The sequence below is a fragment of the Tasmannia lanceolata genome, unplaced genomic scaffold (genome assembly GCF_043159265.1).
Source record: "Tasmannia lanceolata isolate RefF3 unplaced genomic scaffold, GAP_Taslan_0.1 ptg000019l, whole genome shotgun sequence".
NCBI lineage: Eukaryota > Viridiplantae > Streptophyta > Magnoliopsida > Canellales > Winteraceae > Tasmannia > Tasmannia lanceolata.
The window spans coordinates 22,829,586-22,838,933 of NW_027518696.1; positions in this window are offsets into that span (position 1 = coordinate 22,829,586).

Below are 9,348 nucleotides of genomic sequence, written 5' to 3' on the forward strand. Positions count from 1 at the left end.
GATAACGGCAACACTATCTCCTTTGATGCGTATGAAGACAAGCGTGAAGAAAAAGCAAGGATTATTTGTGCAATTTCATCAGCGCCCCATGCATTAACGGGGAGCAAGAAATGCATTAAACGAAGCCCGTTTTTCTCATTAGGAAATATTAAAATAATGAAAAGGGGGCTACAAATAGAATGATTGAGGGGTATTGCCTTGCACCAAATACAAGGACTCTATCTGCGCTCTGATTATGCAAATAGAATGATTAGGGATGTGATATATTTGCCCCTTTTTTTTACTCGGGACAGTCAGCTTCTAGTGTATTTATTATTTATGACTACTATTGCCCCAATTTTGGGGCACAACTGTCTACTACAGGACCACAATTGAAATCATTTAGATCAAGGATGTGATATGTTTGCCCCTTTTTTTTTACTTAGGACAGTCAGCTTCTAGTGTATTTATTATTTATGACTACTATTTTACACTAGACGGGGCTGTCCCAAGTAAAGAAAAAAAGGGTGAATTTATCATTTCACTAGATCATTTACGTAGACAGGCTGTTATTTTTTCGGTTACACATGTGCTCCATAGTCGTGTCCTGCTCGCATATAAAACTGGTAGATGTAGTATAAATGATGTCAAAACCCAAAATGACAAAACAATGAAATCATGTACTTGTATTCTTCTACATTAGTGAATTTGTTACAGTTTTGGACCGTTTACTAGTTAGCTTGTATGGACAACGAATAGAGTTTTTGTGTATGTTGAAGAAATTTTTATTTTGATGGGAAATCTTGAAGGAATTGATCACATCTATTAGACACAAAAATATCTTAAACTTTTTAATGTTCTATCTTTTTTTTTTTTTGAAATGGTTTTAATGTTCTATCTTTTGCGTATACGTTCTTATTTTTGTTGATCCGGGCAACACTGAGTCAAGTTCGTGTGATAAAAGAATTGTGAGCGCACACTACTTTGACGGATCCACGTTATCTTGGAGGCTTCTCAACATCATACCCGTGTGCTAAGAGCATTGCCCTAGAGCCATTGATTTTGCTTAGACTCTGTCTGGATTGCAAGAAAAACATTTCTGATGAAAAATTTAGGGTGATGATATTTTCACGCCAGCATGATTTGACATCAGAAAACGTTAAAGTTGCATACTGTTCACGTTATAAGGGGGGTGAATGAGTACTGCAGAGTGGTGAAAATATCATCTCCCAAAAATTTATCTTGGGGAATTTTTTTCCTTCCCACAGTTTAGAGAAAAATAATATGATTATTATTAAATTAGAGGGATACCATCGTAAATTGGAGGTCCTCTTCTACATAAAAATTGCTTCTTCTTTTTCCTTTTTTTTCTTTTTCTTTTTTGGGCGGGGCGGGGGGGGGGGGGTTGTTCAAGTTATCCTTTTCGGTGAGCAAATAGGCCTTAATGAGAAGTGTTAAACTCTTTACTCGAATCAAATAAGTACTATTACGTGGTTCGTCTGAGCACTTACTATTTGGGAAATGATACTCCCCCTCCCCCCCCCCCCCCCCCCGCGACGGATAAAATCACCCCTTTAACGTTATCCGTTAAGTTTTAAGGCGAAAAAAAATGTCAAAGGAGGTGAATTTATCCTCAAACTTCAACCATTCTCACATAAACCCTTGGGGAGGGGGGGCGATCATTTCCCTTTATATGTTTCAATGATTTCTTGTTTACCACCAAATACATCAATTGTAGTAAGGGATATGCGATTTTTTGTGAGAAACTCAGTATGGATTTTTTTTTGTAGCTGGTAGCTAGGGAGGTGATGGAATTAAAACTAATGTCCCGAAATGTTCTCAAATTGAACAGGGTGCTACATGCGCCAAATCGTCGACAAGGTGAGTTAGTGCAATTATTAAAACATGGTAGTGCAAATATCAATAGCAAAAAAAATAAAGACATGTCTTCTTTTTTTGATGATTAAGCTGGGGTTAGGCGGACCCCGGCCAGATATATTGCATAAAAAAGATAAATACAAGAGGTTAAGGGAGGCCACAAGGGCAACAAAGGCAAGCAGCCAAAAAAAAAAAGAAGAGACAAAAGAATAATCAAATTATGAGGTAGCGGGTTCCTCGTCTGTCATTTTCAATGTTGGTATGCAACTCAGTGGGGATCAGAGATGGCCTAATGTCCCATCCCTTGAGGCTACAATTTCACTTAGATGGGTAATCGGCTGCAGAATTCGCCTCCCTCCATGAGTGCAAAATTCTACATTCGCTGAAGCGCTGAATAGAGGCTCTGATATTCCTTACCCGCTCCAGTTGCTTCCAGGGGGTATCTGTGATACCATTTAAAATATCCACAGCTACTTTAGAATCAGATTCGATCCAGATCTTCTTGGCCCGATGGATTATGGCAAGACGAATGCCTCTCTCAATTGCTTTTAGTTCAAGTTCATAATAACTTCATCAGCACATTCATTAAGCGAAAACAGGGTACTACACTCTCCGGAATTGGATCTAAGGAGCCCCCCGATTCCAGCACCAGTAGAGTCCAGCGAAGCATCCACATTGATCTTTATCTCATCCAGCATGGGGGGGTCCCAATGACATCATATTTGAATTTTAGAGGAACGGATTAAGCGGAATCCGAACAGAGATGCAGACTTTTGGTCCTGAGGATTATCCGAATCAACAAGATCAAGAGAATTGATTTTGTTTCCAACCTCCAGGAGAATATCACACAAAATAGCAGATTTCGGCCTCCTGATATTTCCAAAATGCGAAGGTTGCGTTCCCGCCAAATCTTGTAGATAGCGTCTACGAAGACGAGCTTAATTGTAGTAGCAATCTGACCACGACCTCTGAACTTTTCTCTAAGCCAACCGATCTCTTCGGTCAGGGACCTTTTCGGGCTTCCGCCTGAAACCTACGCTCCAAAGCAAAGATCTCCAAATCCAAGAGGAGTAACCACAACCATGGTTTTAAATTTCGACCGAAATCAGAAATTTCGGTGGGGACAGAAACCGAAATTTTCCGAAATTCAATTTTTCGCCATTTACCAAATTTCGGATTTCGGTAATTTCAGTCCGAAATTTCGATTTAATGACATTATTTATTAAAAGAAAAAGTGTTACAAAATTTTGGTCCGGAATTTGGAACCAAATTACCAAATTTCGGACTTCCAAATTCCGGACCAAAATTTCAGCGAAATCCGAAATTTCGGTTTTTGGTGGGGTCCGAAACGGTTACCGAAACCGAAATTTTAAACCATAACCACAACTAAAGAAAAGGTGATTTACGGTCTCAGGATCTGAATTACAAAGGCAACATCTCGCGTCACACGCCGAACCTCTGAGAATAAGACTGTCCTTGGAGCTCAACCTATTTTGGATTGCCTCCCAATAAATATTCGCAAATCTCGGCACATGCCCCTTGAACCAGATTGTATCAAACCACGAATGTCTCGGCGAGTGGGAGCTGATTGAGTTCTAGGTTGCCTGATGGATGTAAATGAGCCATTGGGGTTGGGCATCCAGATGGCCTGATTCCTATTGTCATGATTAAAGATGGCTGATTTAAGAATATCAAATTCAACTTGGAGGGAAGGCTTGGATAGCGCAGGGATCCACCCCTGTTTGCTATGGATCTGGGCAAGAGCATATGCTGAAGCCAGAGTTGAATCAGTACTTGAGCGGGTGAAGAGATAAGAGAGGGTACCTTTGGGGTGCCAAGGTTGGTGCCATAGGTCGATCTCATCATCAATGGCTACATTGTAGCAGATAAAAGGTCTAGTTAATTTTCGAGCCTTAAACAACCCCCGAACACCCCAAGAGGGCCTGGAAGGCATTGCCATAGTCCAAATATTTTTGTTTTTCTTGAGGTATTTGCCTTTGAACCACCTGGTCCAGGGGGAATCTCTTTTTTGGATGGTGTTCCAAAACAGTCACCTGGAGAGCGTTGTTGATATCATCCAAGTGATGGAGACCCATAACACCTTCAGCTTTAGTTTTGCAGAATTCATTCCAACCTATTGAATGAATTTTCTTAGAGTTTGTATCATGACCCCACAGAAATGCCCTGCACATTTTTTCAATGCCCTCTGTTACTCCCTTTGGAATGTTGAACGGCGAAGCCCAAAAGATTTAGAAAGAGTTGATGATGGTTCTGATTAATTCCACTTTTCCTGCTTGACTAAGTTGTTTTGAACTCCACCCTGAAATTCTTTTCCTGATCTTAGATGATAGAGCAGTGCAGTTCTGAGCTCTGAGATTCGAGGTAAACAGGGGAACCCCCAAGTACCTTATGGGAAAATTGCCTTTTGCCATCCGAAGGATATCAATGATTCTTCTTTTAGTTCTAGGCTTTACTCCAGAGAAGAAGACTTCACTTTTATCAATGTTTGCCTCGAGCCCTGTAATCTTAGAGAAAGTGTTAAGACATTTTAAAATGTCTTTTGCAGAGTTTAGATCTCCATTTACAAAGATCATAAGATCATCTGCAAATAGCAGATGGGTGATAGTAATTTCATTGTTGCAAAATGGAGTGCCTATCTTTCCCCTATTGAGGGCTTTCTCTATAGTGATGGAGACCATTTCCATCACTATACAAAAGAGCAGGGGAGAAAGGGGGTCCCCCTGTCTTAAGCCATTTGAGGAGCGGATGAGACAAGTGGAAATTGGAGAATGATAATCGACCGAATCAAATCAGCATGGGTTTAAAAAATTGGGCAAAGACTGATGCCCATGAATTTAATATGGAACCAAAAATAAGCAAGGGAGAGTCATCAAAAGACCTCCCCATTTAGACGATTACGTTTCGTATACATTTCCTAGCTCCTTTACTTTTGTTAGCAAGATATGGTTGAATTAGGGAATTCTAATTTGGTAGGACTTTGTTTTGATTAATACTTTCTATTCTAAGATTCTATGTTGATTAGCACTTTCTATAGTTTGAAACTTTGTATGAAAGGAGAAAATTATATTGGAAATGGGGACTTTTTGGATGAAATAAACTTGACGTTTTGATGAGCAGAAGCGTAGCTTCTTCTTGGAATGTTTCTTAGTTATGTTTTTTTTTCAAAAAATGTACTAGTTGTTTTGGATTTTTGGTTCTTTCTTCTTCACTCCATTAATTTGGTACCAGAGGTAAGGTTAATTCTTGGCATTTTTAGTGAAGAGGCGACTGCCATGGCAAACAATCAAGGGCGCGGTCAAGGTGTTCGTACTCATCCGGATCGTCAAGCCAATGAAGTTGAAGAATTAAGATGGCAAGTCCAGCAACTCATGAAATCTTAAACAAGTTTCGAAACTCTTTGTCGCGATGACGATAGTCTCGTATCGGAGGATGTTAACCCTTTTCATAATCGTGCTCTGCGGGGGGTGAGCCAGGTGATAGGGGATTTCAGATCGGATGGGTTCTAATTAGCCCTAGCGTGATATTGATATAAGAGTGGATATACCGGAGTTTGAAGGGAAGAGGTCTTGGATTGATTGGCTATAAAGGTGGATTGATTGGCTATAAGGGTGGATATACGCGGGGGGTGAGCCATGTTTCATTGATATAAGGGTGGATTGATTACCATTATGAGTTCATTGATTGGCTCAACATGGTTGAACGAGTCTTTTTTATTACAAAGAGGTGTTGGATCATTAAAAGGTGAAGATTTTGGCTCTCAAGTTAAAAAAGCATACCTCGGCGTGGTGGGAACAACTAAAGATCCGTAGAAAACTATTAGAAAAAGAGAAAATCAGTGCTTGGTAAAAGAAGAAGAAAAAAGAAGGTAATAGTGCAACATCTGAAGATTCCCAAATGTATGATAACGATGAGGAGTGCAGCATTATGAGTTCATTGATTGGCTCAACACGGTTGAACGAGTCTTTTTTATTACAAAAAGATGTTGGATCATTAAAAGGTAAAGATTTTGGCTATCAAGTTAAAAAAGCATACCTCGGCGTGGTGGGAACAACTAAAGATCCATAGAAAACTATTAGAAAAAGTGTAAGCCCGAGGGTTCCCATGGGTTCAATCATTCACCTTTACCTTCTTGTTTTGATGATAGCAAACCTAAATTGATTAGTCTTTATGGACTAATGTGTTGTCTTTGAGTGTTGTGTCTTAGACAGGAACTTGACATGTCATATCGCCATTACACAACTCAACACAACACATGGCTTGAGGATCAACATGCACAATGGACCAAAGAGCTTGCACATACATTGGAGACATCATCCGTGGAAGATGTTCAAGTCAAAGAGCTCAAATCAAAGATCCCACAAGTTGCCTAGCAAAGTGCCAATAGAAGCTTGAAGATGAACCAGCCTTGGTGACCACCTCATGCAACATAGAAGATGTTCGAAGAATGGAGGAAGTCACAAGAGCCAAATCAAGTCGAAGAGTTCACTCGCAAGTTCAAGATGTCCAAGAAAGTGCGGAGGAGCCAAGCACTCCAAGAAGACTCAAGATTTTATCTTTTTCAGATTGTATTTGAAGTCCTCTTGTTTTAAATGTATTTGCACTTTCAAAGGTTTTCAAAATGGTTTCGTAAAACAAATTTGATATCTTTAGAAACCATCAACACTCCCCAAAAGGTGTTTGAAAATTTTGGACAAAAGTCCAAAGACCATAGCCCAAGGCCCTGAAATTTTTATGTTTAAAATTGAATTTTCAAACAGGGCCGGTCGACCGCGGCAAAGTGGGTGGAAATCTAGCACTTGCCAAAACATAGCGGGCCGGTCGACCGGGATCTCCTGGGCGACTGCGCATATGTTTCTGTCAATCAGAAACAAATCCACTATGGTCGGACCGGTCGACCGCCATAGGGCCGGGCGACCGCGGATAGGGATCTGGAGAAAAATAAAAAAAAGTCCAGGTTGCTCTCGGCCGGAGACCGCAATAAGCTCGTTCGACTGTGGCGATCGAAATTTCAAAATAAAAAAGAGAGCGCCCGATAGGGGGGCGATCGTGACGGTCTCGAAAAGTAGCCGTTGGGGCTTGCGGGGCTTGACTTTTTCAACCTAGTTTTTTACGGTTTTACCCCCAAACAGTCATATTTTCAAATGGGTTATTTATACCCTATCCAAACCTAACTAAAGTTCATTTTCATATCTTTGTGAGCTTACACTTTCATATAAAAGGTTTTTAGTTTATCCTCTTCATGCCTCGATTTGTGCATTTTCATTTATCAAGAGGAACTCCTTAGGGCTTTGATTTGTTTATCTTTCGGAGTGATTGTGAGCTTATATCTTTGTATCAAGCCTATTAAGAGGCTAAGAGAGTTTTTCTTTTTCGTTTTTCATTTGTATTGAGGGTCTCCGATTCGACCTGATAAGAAAAGTGAATCTTGGAGTTGTGAGTGGGGTTTTCACTTGGCCTTAAGGAAAAGCTTGGTTGTAAGAGGGTCTTCGATTTGGCCCATTAAGAAACGAGAATTCGGAGCTAGAGGGTTTGTTCCCTCGGAAGCGGAGAAGGTGTTTGCAACGCTTGGAGATTAGGAGTGTAAAATCTCAACATTAGTGGAGTACCCAAGGAGTCAAACTTGGAAGAGTGGAGTAGGTCTTGCTGATAGACCGAACAACTATAAATCTTGGTGTCTCTCTTCTTCTCTTGCTTTCCCTCTTACACTTGGGGATTGGTAAATTCTAACATTTACTTGTGTCTATACATTATTGAACAAGAGTTAGATAATATAAATGATTGGTAATATCCGAACCCTAATTTTATAATCTTGATATTTGAACTAGGGTTAGATTAATAATTGCTTAATTGGTAAATTAATTTTTAATACCACATCTAATTAAGCCAAAAGTTTTAATTAACCAATTCACCTCCCTCTTGGGTTGCCACACTTGCATATCATTTGGTATCAGAGCTTAGGCTCTTAAAGAGATTTTTAATTCAAAAATCTACAAGAGAAAAGATCTATGGCAACCCTAATGGATTTTGAGGAAGGTCGATCCGCTCTAATTCCTCAATATTTTGATGGAACGAATTATAGAGCTTGGAAAATCCAAATGTTAGCCTATCTCAAATCCATAGATTTTGACATTTTAAATGTCATTGAAAAAGGCTGTACTCCACTAAGGAAATGTAGTAAATTTCACAATAAATTGTTTTCATTGAACTGAAAAGCCATGATTGTGCTATGTTGTGGAATATTTCCAAATGCTTTTGAGAAAATTTCTTCATATATAAATGTAAAAGATATTTGGACTACTCTTAAAAATATTTGTGAGAGAAATTATTGTCTCTTCACATCAATCGATAAAAATATTGTCCTTTGACAAAATGAGACATTTCAAAAATCTTTTGCAAACAGAGATGGAGTTAAAAATTCAATTTCCAATTTGAAAAATCAAATTGATAACTTGAAAATGGAAATTGATGTAAGCTTAAAAATGAATGAAAAATTAAGTCAATTAAGCAAAGTTTTGATATAAGCAGAAATGATGACTTAATACAAAAGTGTAATGCCTTTGAAAAAGAAAACAAACTTTTATGTAAAAATGAAGAACAACTAAGAACTAATTCATCTCATCAAATAGATCATCTTGAAAACAAAATAGAAGAGATGAAATTAGAAAATGAAAAACTCATGTTGGAATATAAGAGACTACAAGATGAAAATACTAAACATGTTTGTAAATGCTCTTGTAGTTCATCTTTATATTCTTTTAATCCATCTACTTGCTCTTCAATTTTATGTAATTATTGTGGTAGGATTGGACATTACAAATCTAAATACAAATTAGACTCGTAAATAGTTCTAAGTTTGTATGGGTTAGAAAAGACTCATTACATCACACAAACTTAGTTGGGCCCAAGATGGTTTGGGTTCCAAAACCCCCTACTTGAGGCATTTTATATGCTTAGTAGATTTAGGGATTGTGCTCATATTGTCAAATCTTTTGAAAAATGTTGAAAAGATATATGTATTTGAAGTTTATTACCTTGTATCTTATTTGCACTTAATTGTTATATCTTTTGAAAAGGTTCACTAGATACCTCACATTTTGTATCTACTCACTGTGTGCTTAAAGGATTATATTTCTAATAGTCTTGCATGCTAGATACATTATACTTAGTGTGTATTCATGTTGTATCTAGTAAATGAATGTTAGATACATAAAATAGTAAAATGATTATTCATCGAATGACTATTCATCTATTGTTATTTTATTGTATTTTCAAATAGGGGACAGGAAGGCTCTATGGAAAAATGGCGGTTCAATTCGATGTTGTCTAACGAGGAGTTAGAACACAGGCTCGCCCCGAATGCGAGCCGGGAGCGATCAAAGGCGATAAACGCTTGATTGTATTCTTGATTGATTCAATTGATAACGAGAGATAATGGTACCCTGACTATGCCCAAGGGGGGGGGGGGTGAAA